The sequence below is a fragment of the Chelonoidis abingdonii genome, chromosome 4 (genome assembly GCF_003597395.2).
Source record: "Chelonoidis abingdonii isolate Lonesome George chromosome 4, CheloAbing_2.0, whole genome shotgun sequence".
NCBI classification, from domain to species: domain Eukaryota; kingdom Metazoa; phylum Chordata; order Testudines; family Testudinidae; genus Chelonoidis; species Chelonoidis abingdonii.
Genome location: NC_133772.1, coordinates 109,946,694 through 109,970,798, shown reverse-complemented (window position 1 = coordinate 109,970,798; position 24,105 = coordinate 109,946,694). Strand labels below are relative to the sequence as shown.

The 24,105-nt window shown below is 46.9% G+C and overlaps 1 protein-coding gene across 1 annotated transcript in view; it reads left to right on the top strand.

Annotated features, from left to right (window-relative positions):
* The first annotated feature begins 1,201 nt into the window (after positions 1 to 1,201).
* Positions 1,202 to 24,105, top strand: part of SYNDIG1L (synapse differentiation inducing 1 like) — a 53,498-nt gene continuing 30,594 nt past the window's right edge. The window contains exon 1 of the mRNA XM_032801953.2: positions 1,202 to 1,434. The gene's annotated coding sequence lies outside the window, so the exon portion shown is untranslated. The remainder of the gene's footprint in view (positions 1,435 to 24,105) is intronic.

Below are 24,105 nucleotides of genomic sequence, written 5' to 3'. Positions count from 1 at the left end.
GGGCTGCTGCAAGCTCCAGGGCTGGCCAGAGGGGAGGGAAGGGGGCAAGTGGGGCAATCGGCCTGGGCTCTGCAGAGGCCCCCAGGCCCTCCCCCCGCTTCCTCCACCCCACAGAGCCACAGTATGGCCAGCAGCTGGGCAGTTCAGCTGAGCTCTGGGCTGCCGGCAAGGTAAGAGGGGGTGGGGGGGCTGTGAGCTCCAGGGCCACAGGGGGCAAGTGGGGCAATTTGCCCCTGGCCTCATGAGGCTCTCCCCCTGGCCCTGCCTCCTTCCCACCCCGCCCCAAGCTGCAGCGTGGCCAGCAGCTGTGCAGCTCAGCTGAGCTTCTGAGTCATCCTGCTGCTTTGAGCTGCCGGCAAGGTAAGGGGAGGGGAGATGGGGCAATTTGCCCCAGGCCCTGCAGGGGCCCCACAAGTATGTCTCCCCCCATCCCCACCTTAAATCAAACTTTTTGTAGGGAACTAGTTGTTAAGATTTTGGCAGCTCATCACTGGGAGTAGGCTGTTGAGGCTTGGCTCCGATCTCACTTCATGCTGGTGTAGATCAGGATTAACCCGGTTGAACTCACATGGTTTTACCCTGGTGGAACTCTGAGATAGATCTGAATCAGGCCCTTCAGTTTTTATTCTATACAAACGCTGTGCCTTAAGAAAGAAATTCCACATAAAGGAGAAGCTCAGCTTTTCCATCCCACAAAAATAAACAGTCAAACTCTGGCTCCAGGATTCCCAGATGTACTGAGGCAGCCATGTCCCACTGGAGCAGTGAGCACACTGGCTGTCCCAGTGAGACCCATACCAGTGCTGGGCCTCCTCAACCCTTAGCACTGGTACAGAGGGACCCACTTTGTCTCTTTCTTGAAATTCTGCTGTTCAGCCCTATGTCTTTCCTTCCTGGGGTGTTTGCAGGAGTTGCAGAGGGAGTAGCAGTGCCGAGAGAGAGGCAGCGAAAAGAAAGAGAATGAAAAAAGGTAGCATTTACAAGTCCTTAGCTGAATTAGCAGGACAAACATTGTGGGAAATCATCAGGCAAAGTGCAGCTCTCCTTCGGGAATGTTTGCTGCTGATCGCACCGCAGCTGGAGTGCTAGAGAGTGAGTGAACGCTGGACTCTCTTGACACAAATGTGAAGTAGGGTTTTGCTGCAGCTAGAGGGCTGTGCTGATGCACATCTCCAGTGCTGTGTCTGGCTATGCTGATGCACATTCCCAGTGCTGTCTCCGGCTGTGCTGAGGAGCGGTCCCCAGTGCTATACCTGGTGCTGTCACTGACTACCTAAGGCTTCCAAGCAAAGCAGCTCAAGAATCCATCCTGAAAGGAAGAGGCTGGACTCATCCCAGGTGAAGGGCTGTTCCTAGCTAGCATTATGCCTGGATCAGGTTTACTTCAGTTACCTTGTCTCCGACTTAGTGGGTGAGACATTGCTCATCACTCAGGTAAGGAGCATCCCTGGACTCTTCTTATCCAGGTTACTTTCCTGCTTTGATCAGACAATAGCAGCCAGGGCAGGATTAATAGATAGCTGTTTCTGGGAGGGGCAGAAGCTGGTTAGGATTTAGCAAAAGATTTTTGACGCCAAATATTTCAGAGAAATTGCAGTGCCACTTCAGGTGGGTCTGAAAATCTGAGGCGGCCACAGAGAGAAGGGCTCTGTGGACTTTCCCTTACAACTCAGCCCCCTGCTAAAGTTTGGGGATCCATAATTACAGTGTGGCTAAAGAGAACTAATAATCAAACCATGCATGATAGATGCTAGTCATATCGCTCAAGGCATCACTGGAAAATGCTGAGATTCCTGGAAGATCTATAAAAAGCTAAATAGAATAGAAGAGGCAATTAGTCATTTTGGTTAATTGTGCCAGTAACAATACCTTCTACTTGTATGCATGTAATCCCCTTTTCAATCCAGGTTTGCAAGGTCCTATCAGCTCTTGAGCAGTGTCTGTGGGAAAGGAGCTGTGTGTTTGGAGTTTCAAAGAGTTAGTGTGGAAGGAAAGTGTCTTTGTCTTTGGTATCTGACCAGTGCCTGGCTTGTAATTCATTCTCCTAGACTGCTCCAGGTTGTATAGAAATCCCTGCTGTTCTACTCAGCCCCCCTTTATGAACCTGTTTGCTTAGCTTCCGAAAACTAGATTTCCTCTGCATGAGCGCAGCATCTGCCACCAGAAACTTCTCCTCCCAAAGGGACCTGAAGGGAAAGCGATGATGCTATGTAAATAATACAGATAATAAGTGGAGGCAGGTGTGAGGCTGGCTGAGACTGTTACAGGAAAATCCACTTTGTCTCAAGAACATCATAGATAGCTACTTCCCAACTTGGCAGCGGGAGGAATTAGCCCATCAAAAAGAGTGTCAATATATTTATCTAGCAAAAGTTTCCAGTGCAATGGAAATAGCTGGTAGATCTGCAGCATTTGGAAGCTAAACACTCTTCATTCTGATTCCCTGCCTCTCCACCAGAGCCAGGGAGTAAACAGGCTACTGGAGAGCAAGTAGGTTGCTGCAGCTCCTGTTTGGGATCCTCAGTCTGTTCAGCCCACTTCCCTGCTTTAGAAGTCCTCAGAGCTTTGTCCCTCCCTGTCCCCTCCTAACCTTCAGACTTCAGTACTCCTTGGGGAGAGGAGTCAGGCACTCTTAGGCCCTGCTATGAATCTCCCTTTCATACTGTCTGTCCTATGCCCCCTGTGCCCAGCCTGGTAAAGGATCAGAACTGCCCAACTGGGATGCTCTTTGTCAGGCTGGCCCAGCGTTCTGGTGTGACCCATCTCCTTTTGATGAAAATCAGACACTGCCCAGGAAGGGTTAAACTGTGAGGCCAGGGTGAAGGGGAAACACTGCCTGAATTGTGAGATTGGAATCTTGGAAGCTGGAGAGGGAAGCCCCGTTAGCTCACCTTGTCCATCTTCTGGGCTAGGTCATTCCATACTGGCTGTTCTCTAGCGCCGAATGTCGAAGGGATGGAGCTACCCCTCATCCCTTCGGAGATGATTTCCCCAGCCCAAGAGGAAAAAACAATGAGACATCCTTGTGGCACCTTAGAGTCTAACCAATTTATTTAGGCATAAGCTTTCATGGGCTAGAACCCACTTCATCAGATGCATGGAGTGGAAGATACAGGAGTATGTATAAATACCTGAAAAGATGTGATTTGCCTTACCAAGTGTGAGGTCTGTCTAACGAGACAATTCAATTGACAACAGGATAAATAACTTTTGAAGTGGTAATGAGAGTGGCCCATTTCAGACAGTTGACAAGAAGGTGTGAGTAACAGGAGAGGGAAATTAGGTTTAGGTTGCTGTTCAGTAGGTGTTTTCTTATATTTGGCCCAAATGATCTCACTGTTATTTCCATCTCATTACACCTAGGTACATCCCTGTGTATTACCCTAAACAAGCCATCCCTCACCTTGGGGCGTACACCCTTCCGACATTTGCCAGCTGCTGGCGTTCTGCTCCTTTAATCTCTCCTGCCCGAGGCTTTTCTCTCCTTTGTCATTTTCATTGCCTTTTTTCTGGACTCTTTCCAGTTTGTCAAGCTCCCTTTGTAACAGGGTGCCTAGAATTGAATGTGGTAACCCAGAGTGGTGGCACCAGAGCCATCTTCCCCTCCCTGCTCTGGGGCATTCAACCTTGGAGTGTAAGGCACCAAACTGAATTGAGCTTTTTGTTAGAACGCAGTCCTTTGCGGTGTGATATTTGCTGCCCACGTTCCCCACCAAATCTCTCTCAGCCATTCCTGATCTCGGCTCTCCCTCCCGCTGATAATGGTGTTTGGGGTTATTGTCCCCAGGAGTAATACAAACACTTTCCCAAACTGAACCTTAGGCCAGATCTGCATACAGACCTATGCTAGTATAACTATTTTGCTGCACACCCCTGAGCAGTGTAGTTACACTGACCTTAACCCCTGTGTAGACAGCACTATGTCGATGGGAGAGCTTCTCCCATTACTGCCTCTAACTATGCCAATAAGAGCTCTGAGAGCTCTGTGTATAGGAGCATCTTCATGCAAGCACTACAGTGGCACAGCTGCACCAATGCAGCATTTTAAGTATAAACCTGCCCTCATGTTGCTATTTTTCTGCCTGTTTTTCTAACCTTTCTAACCCCAAGTGGCAGCTTCTTTTGTAGATTTAGCATGGGCCTAGCAAGCAGAAGATGCAGATTCAAGTTCCATCTCTGCCCCTGACTTGCTGTGTGATATGGAGCAAGTCAATAAAATGTCTCTGTGCATCAGTTTCCCTATCTGTAAAATGTGGATAATACTGACTCACCTCACAGGGGGGAGGAAGAGTATGTGGGGACTTTCATTATGTATTGAGGGAGAGGCAGAGAGACTCTGAGCCAGTACAGTATAGCCATATCATTAAGCCAGTGGGTCCCCAAACTTTGTCACTTTTGCCCCCCCTTACTTGGTCTGTGCCTCCCAGGGAGCTTCAGTGGGGAGCAGGAACCAGGAGTGCAGCCATGGCTGGGAATGGGGCCATGGTTGGGGCTGGGACCAGCATTGCAGCTGGGGCCGGGAGCAGAGCCATGCCTGGGAGCAGGGCCCCGGTCAGGGCTGGGACCAGAGCTGCAGCTGGGGCTGTGACCAGGAATGGGGCTGTTGCCCCCAGCTCTGCTGCCAGAATGGGGCTCCCACCTGGGGGGCTGGTCTGGGCCCTGGCTATGCCCCCCAAATGTTCCTCTATGCCCCCTTAGGGGCGCACACCCCAAAGTTTGGGGACCACTGCAGTAAGCTCTTGAGTAGTATGCATTGATTTATATGGGGCTACTTACATGCTGAGGGTTATGCCCCTGTTTGAGTGCTTTGCTGGATTCAAGTCCCAGCATCCAGAAGCTGCTAGCTGTGTTACAGAAGTCTGAGACCCAGTCCCCTTGTGCCAAAGCTCTTCAGGACTCAAGAGAGGACAAAGGGAAGAAATTTCAGTGGCATTTCTCCCCAGTTGTTCCTTCAAGGAGTTTTCACCCCTCTCCCCACCCAGCAGTCTAGGGGGCTGCACCATAAACCCTGCTTACTGCCCAGGAGCTCCACAGATCCCAGAGGATGTTGTTACGAGGGAACTTGGAGACATCGTCAGGGGTGCCAGCTGCTCCGGTGGTCCCTGGGAGCAGCCGCACTAGCCATTGCTTGGGAAGCCCAGGGCCAGTTGGCTTCGGAAAGCACCTGAGCAGCGGTCCTGGGGGTGACCTGGGGACTGCCTGAGCAGCAGTGGTCTCAGGGCAGCTGACACAGTGGTCTTGGGGTGCCTGGAGACCATCTGGAGAGCAGTCCTTGGGTGCAGCAGCTGGGAGGCAGTCAAACCCCAGCACTGGAGCAGCCTCCCCCCACAGCAGGGGCCCACTGGAGCAGTAGGCCCCAGAAGTAAAGATTTAGTTAGGGGTCTTTTTAGTAAAAGTCATGGACAGGTTACGGATTGTAAATTTTTATTTATTGTTGGTGACCTGTCTCTGACTTTTACCAAAAATACCTGTGACTAAATCTTAATCTTATTCATGAAGCACTAGGTACCTTTAGACACATGAGTGCTTAGTAGGGTAGATACCCCACTGAGGACAGAGAAGTGTGCTTATGTAGCTCCTTCTTAATATCGTCTGTGAACATCATTAACCACCCCATTCCAGATCACTGGTAGAGATGCTAAATCAGACCAGACCCCCATCTGTTCCTTGCTGTTTGTCTTCACCCTTTGTTTCTAGTCCCTTCGCAGGTTCTCAGTCCAGGTGGCTGCATCAGACCCAAGTCAGGCTAAACTGGTTTTTCAGGTCCAATTATACAGTGCACAGTATAAAATTCCAGTGATTGATTGTTTGTTTATTTTTAAAGCACCTAAAAGTGTGCATGGCACTTCATGAAACACTGACAGGCCGAGCCCCTGCCTCCAAGACTTGCCGATCTAAATCCAGATGGGACATGACAAGGAGGTAAGGAAAAACAGACCAGTGGGGTAAATTCCAACTCTAGTAGATATAACTATGCCAGCTCAATCAGACCTAGCGTGTGTATATCTCCAGCTTGAGGGGACAGACCAAAAGGAGAAGGGAAGGACAAAGGCATTGATAACCCTGTTCAGCAAGGCACGGGCACAGTGTGAGGGCTCCATTTAAAAAAATCCCTACATGGCATCCACTGCCATCATCTGCCTCCTTGTCATCACACCTGCCTCTCCCCCGACACACAGCCCTGTTGCTGAGTACAATCCCTCCAGCTGCTGGCAAAGGCAGGAGGCAAGGGAAAGAGAGGGAGCACCTTTGTGTTGGATCTTTTCGCCTAGAGCAACCTGTGCCTGGGGCTGGAAATGAACAGGGTTGAGGTAAGGGCTTGGGGGAATATTGAATCCCTTTTCCCTTCCCCGGCTACTGTTGCTCCTGACTTCAGACTGTGTATGGGAGAATCAGTGCTATCATCTGAGAGTCATGGCCATGGTAAGACAGTGCCTCAAGTGCACCCCTCGGAAACTGGGCTCAGTTTTTAATTTGAATTTTCTTTTGTAGCTAGGTCCATGACCCCTAAACAGAGCTCCCCCATCCACCACACACACTTTAAGCACTGGAGGAGAATGCTGGGCTTTACACAGTCACTGCAGCACTGTGGTTTCTCTGAATAGAGCTGAGTGCCAGGCCAAGCCCAGACATATCAGAGAAGATTTGTAAAGGGGCTTTAGATGCCCAACTGTTGTCGACGTTCAAGGAGATTTGGGGGAGGGCTGTTGAGCCTTCTGTGACTTTGAAAATCTCCCCCCTCATCTTATCTTTAAACAATTCATTTGCTGTGCATTGGGTTTTTATAGGCTGGCATGTGTGGCCTTTCTCCCAGGGTTAGGCATTCTCTGGGCAGGGCTCTCTTCTCCCTCCCAGCCTTGCAAGAGTCTTTGTGACTATAAGCCATAAGACGCTACATTGTTGAAGTTCCCATACTTCCCTCTTCCCATGGGCGTTGCAAGGAGAGCAAGAGTAGTTTAAAATCCTGAAGCAGATGTTGTTTCTCCTGTCATCCTTGAAAACATCATAAGCTCCTTCAGTCCAAAAGCTCCTGCCAATTTGGAGACAAACTTTCTTAAAGACAGAGGGCAAATCTCCATCTGACTAGTCCAGGCAGAAATGTCAGACACTAAAAACAAGGCTAAAAAGATTTCAGGCTGCAGCTATTAAGCTGGATAATGAGACAGGCCTCACGCTTTGTATCAAACAGGGAATTCTTTACCTGAACTTTAATGGAATGATTCATTTCTTCCCTACACCAGCTTATTGCATCTCTGAGAAATACTTCTGAGTTTGAAAAACTGAAATAGAGAAGTGCAGCATCCAAAATATGGCTTAGTTTTTAAAGTGATAGCAGATACTTAGTACTAGCAGTAAAGCACAGTGAGTAAGGGCTTTAACTACATTAGTAATAGCGCCCACATGAGGATCAGGGCCCCATCGCACTGAGCATGATAGGCAATGACGGTAATAGTCTCTGCACTGAGGCTCTTACCATCAAATTTGAAACAGGACAGGATTCTGAGTATAACACACACTAGGAAAGCAGAAATACCAGCAGTGGGGGAGGGGCCTTTAGAAATGGGTGGGTTTGCACCCACCCACCTCCTGGGTTTTCCAATAAGACTAGCAATGTCTGACAGCCCCACCTTTTCAAAGCTGTGATGGGTTCCCCCCAGGGTGCCACTTGGAACTGAGGTACCACTGAACCCTCTGACCCACCAGCCTGTGCTCCCTCTCACACTGTGCTGCTGTGACAAGCTGCAAAGCCCTCCAGCCTGCACTTTCACCAGCATTCATACAGGTAAGGACACGCCCAGCTGCAGTTACTCACAGGCTCTCTTAAACACCAGCTTCCCAGCCTGGGACCACAGAATAGATCTGTCCTGCTCTGGTCAAATCTGGCCACTGTATGGATTTAATACCTGGTCTGCCTCCCCTTAATTTGAAGGGTACAATGCACACCTGTGGTACCAAGCAGAGATTTTCCCCAAGCACTCCAGTCAAAGCTCACTAGTTTAGATTAAAACAAAAGCAAGTTTAACTACAAAAGATATATTTTTAAGTGATAGCAAACAGATCAAAGCAGATTACCTAGTAAATAAACAAAAAAAAGATGCAAACTGAGCTTAATATACTAAACAGAATGAGCATGAATAGCAGATTCTCACCCTAACTCATGGTACAGGCTTGTAGATTCTTAAGGCACAAGTTGCACTTGCTTTGCAACTTGGAATCCCCAGGTGTTTCATATACAGGGTAGGAATCCCATTAGCCTGGGTCCAGCACTTCCCCTAGTTCAGTTTTTGTTCCTCAGGTATTATCAGGAGTCTTTTGTGTGGGGAGTGAAGAATCACAGATGATGTCATGCCATGCCTTATATAGTTTTAGCATAGGCCGGGAACCCCTTGTTTCAAAACTTGGTTCCCAGACCGGTTTGTGGAAAAATATTGACATCCTAAGATGGAGTCCAGAATCAAGTGGGCTGGTCAGATGTCTTTGTAGAGTCATAGCAGCCATTACTTACAGGCTGTCTGGAGTGTTCTCAGGAAGGTTCACCAGGTGGGAGATAAGCTTCTCCTATTGTTTTCTCTAATGGGTCATTGCCCTGACTAGGCCCTTCCCAACCAGCTATCTAGACTGAAAGCATCTTGTCTAGTGGGGGTTACCCAGGTGTAACTACATTTGAAGTACAGATAGTCAATGTTTATATCTTTGGATACAAAAATGAGATGTGCATACAAATAGAATAATCATATTCAGCAAATCATAACTTTTCCAATGACACCTCACATGGCTTATCTTGTACAAAATGCATCATAATTATGCCACAACCATATTATAATAATATTACTATAGCGAATATTGGGTGCAGTGTCACAGAAGCCATCATTGGTTGGTAGAAATAGATCTTGAGGAGGGAATTTGCAGCGGGCTGCTTTACAGGTCTGTTTAGGGCATTCCGGGCATTGGGGGCAGTGAGGAAGACGGCACAGAGATGTTCAGGAGAGAAGTAGACCAGTGGGCTGGTGAGGCTGGTGTCTAGCCAAAGAGGCGGTGTGATAAGAGAGAAGGGTGGATAAGGAAGGCAAGGCAGAGTGGTAAAGGTTGTGGAAGGTGAGGGCAAGAAACTGGAATTGATGTGATGAAAAAACAGGGAGCCAGTGGATGAATCCAAAGAGGGGGGTTGCCATAGGCTGGGAAGACTATCTTGGAAGAGATCTCGGCACTCCTAAAGCTCTCCATGAGACCAAATGCATATTGTAGTACAGCAAACATGAGCAACTGCTGAAAAGCATGGTGGAGAATTCAGAAACGTAACCACAGGCACATCATAGTGCACAAGCACAAGCCTCTGTGCATGTTCAAGCAGCAGCTGATATCTCTTGTTTCATCCTTAGCATCCAAAGCCTGACAGAGCTCCAAGAAAAGGCAGAGCTAGCTTTATGGGATGACAAAATCTGATTGCATTATACTTCTACCCCCAGCCAGCTCCCCTGGGTGGGGAATAGTGGGGTCAGTGAAGACAAGTGCCATCTCATTGTTGGAAAACATTCATAGCCACTGGATCCAATAAGTCTAAATTTGGTTCTCAGAAGCCGTATATGCTTGAAATTTCAAGCAGGTTTTCTTGGGGACTAAATGACAATCTCTCTTTCACCATCTTTACTGGTGTTTGTTTGCCGGCCAGCCTATATATGGCAACTCTGGCATGATTTTCTTGGTGAGATTCAGAAGTGAGCAAGGGGAACTCGAAGCACGCAGCCTGCACTCCTGTTACTCTGTTTCTGTGCTGTGAAGTCTGAGGATGGCTGCAAGTTGTTGCAGAAGTTACAGTTCCCTTTTTCATGGCCCAGATTCTTTGGTCTGGCGCTCTGTTGCTGAGATGGGCTGTCAGAGCCCTACAGCTAGCACCATGTCAGATACTCAAGTGTCTCCCAAGCTTATCTCATGGGTTAATTTCTCAAAGGGCTTGAGAATTTGAATGACAGCCTCCATCAGACTCCACTGTGCTGAAGTCAATGCCTTGGCCTTCCCTTCCTCTGAGAAAAGCATTATCAGCAGCCAGTTGTTCCCTTCCAAATTAAAAACAAATCAGTTGCATCTGACACGATTTGCTCTTTTCAACCCCTCATCCCCCCCCCCCCCCCCCAATGTTGCTTACTGCTCACATTGCCCTCCAGGGGTAGAGACTTTTCCTTTTATTCCTGGTTCCATTATTTGATTAGGGATTGAAGGCAGAGTTATGGGGAATGAGGCTGCTCTGGTGTAAATCCAGAGTAGCTGCGCTGAAGCCAGTAGAATTACACTAGTATCACAATCTGCACCACTAAAGCTCTTGACCAAGCCCTCATCATTTCCTAACTTCATTACTGGAACCTCTTGCTCTCCGGCCTCCCTGACACCTCCTTGCAGACCTTGGGTCCATTCAGGATGTTGCTCCTAAGGTCATCTTCTTTGGCCTTGCCCTCTGCTGGCTCTGCTTTCTCCACCACATCATATTCAAGCTTCTTGTCCTCCCCTGTAAGGCCCAGCACAGCTCCCCTTGTCCCTACTTACCTGCATTTGTACCTTGGTGTGTTGCCTTCCCCATCCACCTTGCTCCACCAGTGACACCAGCCTCCATTTCTAGCTTCTCCCACAAGCACCATTGTGCCTCCTTCCATGTCTCTTCACTGTGCATGAGACACAGAACTGATCTAGAAGCCCACTACCCTCTCCTCCTCAAGCCCCACCCTTGCCACCATCCCCCCTGGAAATCACCAGTGGATAATGGCCAGTGTGGGTGCCCAGTTTATTTTATGTCTTATAAATTAAAAGACCACACTGATTGGAAACATGCTACTATGCACCTGTAGCCTATGTAACCATGTGTTCCTCTTCCACTGTTACCCTCATCCTCCCTCACCCTTCCCTTTGATTGTTTGATACACCAAATTGTTGTCTGTTGCATTTTGCCTTAAACTAGACAGTAAGCTCTTTGGGGCATGGGCCATATCCTCCCATGTGTATCTGCAGTGCCCAGCACAATGGAGCCATGATCTTGATTGTGGCCCTTGGGCACTACTGTAATTAATAACTAGTGGGAGCAAGACCAGAATCCATGTAATTGCTGGATTCACACTCAACTTTTTCTGAGGATCAGTCCTACTTTTGTCTTTCTCCAATCTTCCAGGACCTTTCCAGTTTGTACCTTCTCAGTTGGAAGTGGCAATAGTAAGTGTAGCCAAATCACTGGCTAATTGCCATACGAGCCTGTAGTGCATGGCACTCAGATGTGTTGATTTGTAAATAGAATGGACAAATATTGCAAAAATAAAGGTAAATTCAAGTGGCTCCATCCCAAAGGTAAATGAAAGGATTCCTGTGTGCAGTCTGTATATCAGTTTGTTACATTTGCAAAATGCTTTGTGATCCTTCTGGATGAAAAGCCCTAAAGAAATGTCAGATCATTATGACAAAAAACAAGAAGATTGAGCACAGGGAACTGTCCTTGTTAACAAGGATTGCAACCAGTGAGTGTCATAAATAGATAGCTAAGGGTTAATGTTTCTTTTACCTGTAAAGGGTTAACAAAGGGAACCACACACCTGACCAGAGGACCAATCAGGAAACCGGATTTTTCAAAGCTCAGGGAGGGAATTTTTTGGCTGTGTGTCTTTTGTCTGTGTCTCGGTTCTGTGCTCTCTCGGCTATCTCCAGGCTTTTCTAATCATCTGTTTCCAAGTGTAAGTACAAAAGGTAGAAGACAATAGGTTTTTATATTGTTTTTGTATTTACATGTGTGTAGTTGCTGGGATGTTTAAATTGTATTTCTTTTTGAATAAGGCTGTTTATTCATATTTTTCTTTTAAGCAATTGACCCTGTATATTGTTATCTTGATACAGAGAGCATTTTTATGTCTTTTCTTTCTTTTTATATAAAGCTTTTCTTTTTAAAACCTGTTGGATTTTCTTTTCTAAGTGAGGCTCTAGGGGATAGAAATCCCTGTGCCAGGATTACGGTCTCTCTCAGGGAAAGACTGGGAGGGGGAAAAAGAAGGAGGGGGGAAGGTAAATTGCCCTCTCTGTTTTGTAATTCAAGGAGTTTAAGTACAGTAATCTTCCAGGATAACCCACGGAGGGGAAGCCTGGGGAGGAAGTAAAGAGAAGACAAGGGGAGGGGGGCTATTTCCCTTTGTGGTAAGACTCAGGGCATCCGAGTCTTGGGGTCCCCCAGGGAAGGTTTTGGGGAGACCAGAGTGAGCCAAACACTGGAATTTTTGGCTGGTGGCAGCGCTATCAGATCCAGGCTGGTAATTAAGCTTGGAGGTTTCATGCAGGCACCCACATTTTGGACTCTAAGGTTCAGAATTAGGAATTATGCTTATGACAGTGAGGAAGCACTCAGAGTAGCTAGGATGGATTTCCACTATCCACCGACACCACTGGATCAAATCAAGAGAGCTAGAGGTCTGAGGCCCCTCCCATTGGTATCACAGCACACTCGTACTGAAAAACTGCTTACTCTCATTTTGATCAATAATTATAAAATAAATGAGTTGGAATATAAATGTTGTACGTACATTTCAGTGTGATGCTTGAGCCTGTTTTTCACTTGTGAGCCTTGTCTGAAGCCAAAACCCCATCACCTGGGGCTGAAGCATGTAACTTAGCTTCACGGGGCCCGGGCAACTGCCCTGCTTGCCACCCCCTAATGCCAACCCTGCACTTGCAACCCCTTAACCCTATCCCATGACCAATAGTCTCTCTAATTTTCTCTCTAATTTTCTCCATCCGTGTATGGAATGAATTTTTTTACGTGCAGCACCAATATCGAGGTAGTGCTGAGATCTGGGAGCCATTGTAACTTCATCGGATTATGTGGGAAAGTCATGGAAAAACTTCTACATGAGGAAAGATTAGTACTATTTAGAGTGCGCATAGGTAAGAAGGGATATAATAGAGTTGCATAAAATAATGAATGGGATCGAGAAGGTAAATGGGGAGCTCCAGTTTTGCCCTGTCTAATACAAGAACAAGGTGGCTTTCAATCAAAATGAAAAGCAACACATCTAAAACTGATAAAAGGAAACAATTTAACATAATGAACAATTGACTGGTGGAACTCACTGCCAATAGATATAACTGTACACAAGCGTTTATAAGCATTCTTAAAAGGATTACATGTTTATATGAATAAAAATACCCCTGTCACCTGAGCAAGCAGTGCTCTATGGAGAGACCCTGCTGCTACCTATGGCAGGTGGGAGACAAATATAAACAATTACTTTCCTTTCTACACCTCCCTCTGCCCTTCCCAGGATTCTAGTGCCCTCTCCTCCCTGTGCCCGTCCTCAGAGCAACTACTGACCAACCCTGCTCCTCCCTTTCCCCCACTTCCAACTGCAGCTCCCTCCCCTTTGTCCCCTTCTCCATCTGAACCCATGTTGAATGGCTGATTGTAGCTCAGCTCACCACCTGGGCTAAGACTAAACTAAGCACAGTAAACTGAGTGCAGTGCAGACCAGTGCCCTAAGCCTAAAGATCTAGCAAGGAGAAGAGGAAAGGACCTTTCTACAGCAGGCTCTTCTCTGATAGAGACAAGAAATATCCTCTTCCCCCTATCCCCAGCATCGGAAAGATATCCCCAGAAGTGGAGTAAGTGCCTCTGATAGGCCTGAGGGACAGTGTGTGTGAACGGATATGTGGGTGTGCGGGGAAGTGAGTGTGAGCAGATGTATGGGAGGGGGGATAAGATACACCAAAATATACAGGTAATGGAAGGGGGAAAAAGGAGGGAAGGAAAAGGGAAGGAAGTATAAACACAAACGACACATAATACATTACAATAATATTAATATAAAGCTATTTTATTAATATCGGTTTATTGCTTTGGATTCTCATTAACTAAAGGTTTCATATCCCATTAGTTTCCTGAACCATCCAAGCCATATACCTCCCCTCCCCCCCCCCCAAAAAAATAGTTAACGGAGGAGTAATAATAAAACTACTAATAATTTACACCTCTTCCTTCTGAGGCCATCAGATAAGTTTATATATTTGAATTAATTTAGCCACACTCACTATTCTGAAGCAGGTAAATATCATCAGCTCCTTTCTACAAATGGAGAACTTGTGCTAATACTATTATTTCTCTCATACTATCATTTCTCTCATATTCTCTTTATAACCAAGTAGTCTGGTCCCCAAGAGCACAGAGGTCAGGTAACTTTCCTCAGTGAAAGTAACAATGTATTTCTGTAAACACATTGGCTATTTTTAAAGGTTATTTTACCTTTCAGCTCAATTGTACTAGAGTAAGAAAAATAATGTGTCATTTTCTGCTGTCTGGTTGGGGGAGCTGCAGCAGTTTTCAAAGCTGATAAATAATGTAAACTCCAAGATCAGCTCAGAGTTTAATATAAATTGCAATGTTTAATACTAAATTGTCCAGTGCTGCTGAGGGAGCCCCTTCTCCTGCACACCCCAAGGTTCCCCAAGTCACCATCACCAACCCTCACCTCATCCTACTGTCCTCACCCACCCTACACATCCTCCACGCTCACCTGTGCGCACAGCTGGTGCACAAACTTTGATGGCCTTCTGTGTAGCTGCACAGGCATGCACCTTAGAGGAAACACACCCCATGACACCTCTGTGGGCTGCAACCCCCAGGTTGAAAGACACTCACTTAGATGAATTAAGTACCCCCTGGAAGACCTCTGAGTACCCCAGGGATACACATACCCCTGGCTGAGAACCATTCTAAACTGTCCATGCCTGGTACCTGATTGGGAATCAACTCTTTACCTTCTGATAAATGCACCATTCTCTGTAGAGCGCCTGAGACATCTAGTGGCCAGATAGAAAAGTAGCCGGTCCATGGATTTCATAGGAAAATCTATTTTTTGTGTGTGCTGATGCTGCACATTGTGTGCTAGGCGCTGCCTACACATGTGAAGAGGCTCTTGGCCCCAAGGAGCTCACATTCCAGGAGTACAGGCAATGTAGAAATGATGGGGGAGAGCAGGAAACAGTCAAAATGTGGACCTCTTATATATACATGTAGCATGTTAACTTACCCAGCATGTTCCAAGCCCCTCTTGTCTAAGCGCACCCTAACCTGATCTCTGTGACAGCCCATCTGGTTTGCGTTGGTACGTTTTCATGGAACTGGGAGGGAAGTGTGTGGGAATGGAAGGAATCCTGATGGACTTCCCCCCTGTGATGCTGTTTCTCAGGCAGCTGCTGGACTAGTGCCACTGAAGGGATTGGGGGCTGATGTTCTGGCTGTCACTATCAGGAGCCATGCTTCAGTCCTAAGTAGTCTGGATGAAATGTTTCTGCAGAGAAATATTTATCTAAGTGAGAATGAAGATTTGATTTGCATCTGGAAATCGACCAGTTTGACTAGTGAATCCCTGAAATAGCAGCACACGGTATCCCAATTCTCAAAGCAATTTAGTCTCTATCAGCTCTGGAAGCCCATTGCTGAGGCAGCTGACTCTACCCCTATTACGAGAGCAGAACAAATGTCATATTCACTCCTTTCCAGCTCTCTCAAACAAGTTGCTTCACAGCTGTGCATTAGCTGTTCTTCATCACAGACACCCTGTATCATGCCCATTAGCCAGGTCCACAGTCTGCGTCACCTTCTCCTCCTGTAAATCCTTCTCCTATAATAGCTCTAAAATCTCCTCTTTTGTCATCCTGCTTGTTAGAGCCATTGTCCACACCTGACTCACAGGTCATTTGGATTACACTTCCCTCTCCCTGTGTCTCCCAAAGACCCCATCCCTTTCATTCATATGCTGCTCTGACCAGCTTTCTCCCTTGCTGCTCTGACAATGTCTCCTGCCACCTTGCATCCCTTCCCTGGCTTCCTCACCTTTTGCATCAAGTTCAAGCTCCTCGTTCTCTTCAAGGCCCTACGTAATCTCACCACTGCCTACATCACGGCATTCGTTTCTGCCTTACCTTCCCCCACCATATACTACTCTGAGCTTGCTGCTCTCACTTTAAGGCTCCTTTTGTCTCTTGCTCACACTTGACCTGGCCCCTTTTCTCATGCTGCCTCCTCCACTTGGGACAGCTTTCCACGCACCCATGTGACTGAATGGCTGGTCTCTGCTCCTTCTGATCCCTCCTGTAAAACGATTTCTTTTGCTCACCCTTCCAACTGTGACCCTCTTCCTGGGATCCTCATCCCCTGCTTTTCACCTGCCCATTTGGGTTGGTTCTCTCTTGGTCTGAACCAGATGATTAGCTCCCGGAGGCAGGGATGTCTCCTTTTGTGTTAGGCAGGAGCAGGACCTCCTCTTATTTCTGGAAAGCACCAAGCACAATTATGATCATGTGCACTTATGGGTTGGCACTCCACAAGTAACAATAATAACGTCTCTGTTGCCTTCTCTGTGCAGTCATTGCTGTCATGTCAAGTGCTGCGCAACATGGTTTAATTTGGAGTCTGCCTATTGTTATGCCGTGAGGCCAAGGCAGGTGAGACTATTTGTATGCTACTTTCACTGTAGCTGGAGCAGGAGCAGGAGCTCCTCTTCCTGCAGCTGCTGTGGTGTGCTGTTATCTCTTGGCTTCCCTGATTGCTCCTCTCTCAAACAGCTTCACCATGATCGCAGCAGAGTGGCTTCAGTGCCCGGTACTGCTCTCTGAATGTGCCAGCACGGCTCAGTTGGAAGCGCTCTTGCATATCAGCCCAGAAGGTCCCGTGGCTTAAAGTCTCACATCAGGATGTTCTAACCTCCTCTGGAGGAGATGTAATCCAGACATAACCTAACAGTGAGGCAAGACTGAATGTTTATCTGACAGAACAACTACATTGTGATTGATTATTGGAAAAGCTACTTAGTTTACTGTTAACCCGACTTGTTATACCCAGCATCTGTGCCAAGTGTCAAATTAGAATCAAGGACTGTCCACAGAGAGGAGTATTCAGTGACTGTAACCTTATTGCACTGGGGAGGATAAATGTGCCAGTCTAGTCTTGAGAGCTTGGGGCTTTGGAGCTGGGAGACATCAGTCACACTCAACGAGACCCAGATTTATCCTGGGGCTACAGATCCCAGAATCTAGCCCTGTTTGTTTTTTCCTTAGCCCAGTTCATGTCCATTGTCTCCAATGCGGCACTTGTTTTGATGATCTCTTGGTGTGAGGCACACTGATCAGTTTTGTGTTCAGCCAAGGACTGGAGCAATGGGCAGGGTAGGCTGAGACTAGGGGTGTAGAGGTCACCCTCTGGAGTGACTATGAGTGTGCAACTGTAGGGAAAAAGCAGCCAAGTAATTATGGAGACACAGCATCCATGAGTACCTGGGCGATATCCCAGCCTGACTGCAGGTACGGTCTGTCTCTGTCAATCTGATAGACTCTCTCCTCCAGGTGCATCTCTCTGTCTGAGCTCTGTGTGTATGTATCTTCCCTAACCACCCAACAACACCTGCTGTTACCCGCTCTCAGTATTATGTAGACTAATCCTGTGGGATGAATAGTGCTGCATTCCATCCAAGTTTGTTTATAATGAGGATGGAGTGTGCCTTGCTCTCAGCCAATTTTGTCTGTTCACTGCTTCTTCGCTTTGATCTGCCAGTTTTATTCTCTCTCCAAAGCCTGATGATGGGTAATAAGGCCCCAATTTAGTTAAACTCACTGAAGAACTCAAGGAAGTCCCGTCTGGTTTGGAGTTTACTGCATGATTTGCTGGACTCTGTCTCTTCAGGGGTCAGGAAGGGGAATGACTGTATGTCTTTCTTTTCTTGCTTCTCCTGGGATTTCTTGCATCATCCTCATAGATTCATAGATTCTAGGACTGGAAGGGACCTTGAGAGGTCATCAAGTCCAGTCCCCTGCCCTCATGGCAGGACCAAATACTGTCTAGACCATCCCTGATAGACATTTATCTAACCTACTCTTAAATATCTCCAGAGACCTTTATAAGGCTGTGCACAAGTGACCAGGGAGCTGTGGTGAACAGGGGCTGCTTTTAAACAGGGAGTTTCGCAAGGGAGTTTGGAAGGGGAGTGGGAAGGGAATGGGGGTCCCTTGTCGGTCCTATCCGTGACCCGTTAGTCCTTGAAAACCTATAACCAAAACTAATCCAAAACCCTCTCTCTTAAAGCAGAGCAGGCAGACAGGGGAGTTTGAGAGGGAGTTGACATTGGGAGGCTTACGATGGTTAGGAGACCCACAACACCTGTGCCAGCACTGCTTCTGTACTCCTCCACTGCGCTGTAGCCAGACAGAGCACCAGAGCATGGATGCTTCTACCCAGATTCTGGTGTGTTTTGCAAAGACTGTAACTTGCAATTTCCACTTACTGATATCCAGGCTGGGGGGGGCATCCATGTGAAAGGTGCCTACTGGTGGAATCTCTCAGGCAGCAGGTAGGAGAGCTACAGGAGGAGGTGGCTAGGTTGAGGAGCATCCGTATCCACGAGCAATTCCTGGACAGTATATCCATGTGGAGACAGCTGAGGCAGCTGTCCCAGTTCACAGGACTGCTGACACACCACTGGTGGAGGAGGAGATGGCTCAGGGTGGACACTGGCAGCTGGTTACTTCTGGCAGTGGGCAGTGCTCCACCCTGCTGCGAAACCCTCCCGCCGTGTAATAGGTAACCTTATGCTCTTCTTGATACAGGAGAGAAGGATCTCCCTAACCTAAGGAGGAGAAGCCTCATCCCCTAGTCTGGGAGGTCTGCTGCACCACTGAATAGGAACGTAGGTGGTGGTTGGTCGGGACTCTCTGGGGGGACAGAGGCGCCATCTGTCGCCTGACTTCATCTTGGGAGGTATGGTGCCTGCCGGGGGCCCGTTCCGAAATGTTACAGAGGCATTGATTGAGGATTATCCAGCCTTCGGACTACTCCCCATGCTACTATCTATGTGGGCACATGATACTGCGAGGTGTGACGCTGAGCGGATCAAGAGTGACTACAGGGCTCTGGGAGTATGGGTGAAGGAGTTTGGAGCACAGGTGGTATTCTCTTCAATTCTTCCTGTCAAAGGTGGGGGCCTGGGCAGAGACAGATGCATCATGGAGGTGAATGCCTGGCTGCGACGATGTGTCGCCTAGAGGGGCTTTGGCTTTCCTCGACACGGATGCTATTTGAAGGAAGGACTTGCTAGGCGAGATGGCGTTCACCTTTCGAGGAGGGGAAAGACCCTATTTGCACACAGACTGGCTAACCTAGTGAGGGGCTTTAAACTAGGTTCGACGGGACAGGTGAGCAAAGCCCACAGGTAAGTGGGGAACATGGAAGACCTGGGAGATGGGTCGGAAACAAGAGGGAGCGTGGGCTATAATGGCAGAGAGAAAGGAGGGTCAGGGCAAAACTGGGAGGCAAGATCAAACCAGTATCTTAGATGCCTATATACAAATGCGAGAAGTATGGGTAATAAGCAGGAAGAACTGGAAGTGCTAATAAATAAATACAACTATGACATTGTTGGCATCACTGAAACTTGGTGGGATAATACACATGATTGGAATGTTGGTGTGGATGGGTATAGTTTGCTCAGGAAGGATAGACAGGGGAAAAAGGGAGGAGGAGTGTTGCCTTATATATTAAAAATGTACACACTTGGACTGAGGTGGAGATGGACATAGGAGACGGAAAGTGTTGAGAGTCTCTGGTTAGGCTAAAGGGGTAAAAAACAAGGGTGATGTTGTGCTAGGAGTCTACTACAGGCCACCTAACCAGGTGGAAGAGGTGGATGAGGCTTTTTTTAAACAACTAACAAAATCATCCAAAGCCCAGATTTGGTGGTGATGGGGGACTTCAACTATCCAGATATATGTTGGGAAAATAACACCGCGGGGCACAGACTATCCAATAAGTTCCTGGACTGCATTGCAGACAACTTTTTATTTCAGAAGGTTGAAAAAGCTACTAGGGGGGAAGCTGTTCTAGACTTGATTTTAACAAATAGGGAGGAACTCGTTGAGAATTTGAAAGTAGAAGGAAGCTTGGGTGAAAGTGATCATGAAATCATAGAGTTTGCAATTCTAAGGAAGGGTAGAAGGGAGTACAGCAAAATAGAGACAATGGATTTCAGGAAGGCAGATTTTGGTAAGCTCAGAGAGCTGATAGGTAAGGTCCCATGGGAATCAAGACTGAGGGGAAAAACAACTGAGGAGAGTTGGCAGTTTTTCAAAGGGACACTATTAAGGGCCCAAAAGCAAGCTATTCCGATGGGTAGGAAAGATAGAAAATGTGGCAAAAGACCACCTTGGCTTAACCACGAGATCTTGCATGACCTACAAAATAAAAAGGAGTCATATAAAAAATGGAAACTAGGTCAGATTACAAAGGATGAATATAGGCAAATAACACAGGAATGCAGGGGCAAGATTAGAAAGGCAAAGGCACAAAATGAGCTCAAACTAGCTATGGGAATAAAGGGAAACAAGAAGACTTTTTTATCAATACATTAGAAGCAAGAGGAAGACCAAGGACAGGGTAGGCCCACTGCTCAGTGAGGAGGGAGAAACAGTAACAGGAAACTTGGAAATGGCAGAGATGCTTAATGACTTCTTTGTTTCGGTCTTCACTGAGAAGTCTGAAGGAATGTCTAACATAGTGAATGCTTATGGGAAGGGTAGGGTTTAGAAGATAAAATAAAAAAAAGAGCAAGTTAAAAATCACTTAGAAAAGTTAGATGCCTGCAAGTCACCAGGGCCTGATGAAATGCATCCTAGAATACTCAAGGAGTTAATAGAGGAGGTATCTGAGCCTCTAGCTATTATCTTTGGAAAGTCATGGGAGACGGGAGAGATTCCAGAAGACTGGAAAAGGGCAAATATAGTGCCCATCTATAAAAAGGGAAATAAAAACAACCCAGGAAACTACAGACCAGTTAGTTTAACTTCTGTGCCAGGGAAGATAATGGAGCAAGTAATTAAAGAAATCATCTGCAAACACTTGGAAGGTGGTAAGGTGATAGGGAATAGCCAGCATGGATTTGTAAAGAACAAATCATGTCAAACCAATCTGATCGCTTTCTTTGATAGGATAACGAGCCTTGTGGATAAGGGAGAAGCGGTGGATGTGGTATACCTAGACTTTAGTAAGGCATTTGATACGGTCTCGCATGATATCCTTATCGATAAACTAGGCAAATACAATTTAGATGGGGCTACTATAAGGTGGGTGCATAACTGGCTGGATAACCGTACTCAGAGAGTAGTTATTAATGGCTCCCAATCCTGCTGGAAAGGTATAAACAAGTGGGGTTCCGCAGGGGTCTGTTTTGGGACCGGCTCTGTTCAATATCTTCATCAACGACTTAGATGTTGGCATAGAAAGTACGCTTATTAAGTTTTGCAGACGATACCAAACTGGGAGGGATTGCAACTGCTTTGGAGGACAGGGTCAAAATTCAAAATGATCTGGACAAATTGGAGAAATGGTCTGAGGTAAACCGGATGAAGTTCAATAAAAGACAAATGCAAAGTGCTCCACTTAGGAAGGAACAATCAGTTTCACACATACAGAATGGAAGAGACTGTCTAGGAAGGAGTATGGCAGAAAGAGATCTAGGGGTCATAGTGGACCACAAGCTAAATATGAGTCAATAAGTGTGATACTGTTGCAAAAAAAGCAAACGTGATTCTGGGATGCATTAACAGGTGTGTTGTAAACAAGACACGAGAAGTCATTCTTCCGCTCTACTCTGCGCTGGTTAGGCCTCAACTGGAGTATTGTGTCCAGTTCTGGGCACCGCATTTCAAGAAAGATGTGGAGAAATTGGAGAGGGTCCAGAGAAGAGCAACAAGAATGATTAAAGGTCTTGAGAACATGAGCTATGAAGGAAGGCTGAAAGAATTGGGTTTCTTTAGTTTTGGAAAAGAGAAGACTGAGAGGGACATGATAGCAGTTTTCAGGTATCTAAAAGGGTGTCATCAGGAGGAGGGAGAAAACTTGTTCACCTTAGCCTCTAATGATAGAACCAAAGAAAGCAATGGGCTTAAACTGCAGCAAGGGAGATTTAGGTTGGACATTAGGAAAAAGTTCCTAACTGTCAGGGTGGCTAGACGCTGGAAATAAATTGCTTAGGGAGATTGTGGAATCTCTATCTCTGGAGATATTTAAGAGTAGGTTAGATAAACTGTCTATGCGGGATGGTCGTAGACAGTTATTTGGTCCTGCCATGAGAGCAGGGGACTGGACTCGATGACCTCTTGAGGTCCCTTCCAGTCCTTAGAGTCTATGGATAACTATTATGATCCTAGTGAGTGTTGTGTGCAGTGAGTTTGTCAGGCCTGGCTAGCGTTTGTAGTTTACAGCAGTGAACATTTGCCAGGGGGCTTTGAGAGGCTTATATGGGTCACACCCTCCTTTTTAATTTCTGTATTAATTAAATCCAGTATCAGCCACTCCATTATCTTACCTGGGAAGTCAATGTCAGACTGTCAGGCCTATATATACCTGGGTCCTCCTATTTATCCATTTTAAACATTGCCACAACATGAGCTTGTCTTCAGTCTTCTGGAATTTCTCCAGGTGTTCCAAGACTTATTAAAAACTCAATCATTAATAATCCAGTGAGCCTCCTCGCCAGTTAACTTACCTCCTAGAGATTTAAGAGATCTGGCCATTGCTGATTTTAAAGGTCTAAACTTTAATAGGGGCTGTTTTTAGGCCTCCTCCTCTGTTACTAATAGAATGGAAAGTATTGCGTCATCATCCATATGATATTATGACTATGGGTACGTCTTACACTGCACGATTACTTCGAATTAGCTTAATCCGGATTACAAAACAGATCACTAGGTAAAAAATCGGGTTGGTAGCAGCGTCCACAGTGGGATCACGACATCGATTGTTTGCGGTTTCCATCATGGTTCAAAGTTACCATCGATTTTCTAGGTAGCGGTGCCACTGTGGTAGGTGTGTTCCTCAGCTATCCCATAGTTGTACACAACCTCTCCGTGTTTGAGATAGCAGGTCAGTGCCTACGATGGGGCATAAAGACCATTGCCCCGGGGTGGTGACTGGGTACAGGCCTCACCCCGTGCCCCTTTGTGAAGGCAGCAGACCAACGGTCTTTGGCGCCTTTTTCGCGGGAAGTGTGCATTGAGGCGAACGCCCATCAGCACTCAGACAAGGTTCATGGACACCTGAAGGGATCACCTAACGGTTATCCTGACCCGATTGTCAATCACCTCGCGATACTCTCGTTGGCCTGCTACTGATACTGAACATATGAACTGCAAAGGCAGGAGGCGAGAGTGAGGAGCGCAGCTGATCTGGACTGTAGCGGCGCAACTGGTAGGACTAGCGAATGTGATGGAGACATGGAGAAGGACAGAATTACTACCATATCACACGTCTGGCCCCCAGTGGCGTTTTGGAAGCTTAACTTGCTATTATACTGAGGCATCTTTCTACCCATTGAATGCCGGAATTTGGGCACGGAAACAATGCAGCAGCACTGGTGGGACCGATTGTTTTAACGTGTGTTGGACGATTCGCAGTGGCTCGAAAACTTTCGCATAGTCAAGATGCACTATCTTTGAACTTGTGACATGCTTTCCCCTTCCCTGAAACGCCATATTCCACGGAAAACATGAGAGCAGCGCGTACAACACGCTCGGACGCAGAGCGGAAACAATAAGTTCACGCAATAGGCTGCAACCTCCCCTCTGAACTAGCTTGCAACAGTACACATGCCTAACCGATCCATGTCCGTTGGAGCAGTCAATGGATGCTAGCGGTGCCAAATCTTAATATGCGGTGTGGCTGTCGGAGTGTGCGAGTGTATGCAGACAAAAAGCCCACGATTCAATAGATAGCTTGTTATCCCGGACGAATTAAAAACAATTGATCGAATATGTGACGATAATCCCGGTGATCACTCTAGGCTCTATATAGGTGATAGTGATTTATGGCTTGCATGCACAATGCCCCGTAGAGCCCCTCTCTTATCACAGCAAGACATCCTTAGGCTCAGGTCGTGTCTATCAAGCAGACAGACAATCCTTGGCCGCGAAGAGAACCCTATATTCCTCCTATCTTGAGCCCCCCAGCTCAATAATCTAGATAGGTGCCTCACCCAAGTAGCAGGCGTACCGCGCAAATAGGGCAGTACACTTTTGCCAAAATGGAGAATAGTCGTCGAAAGCACG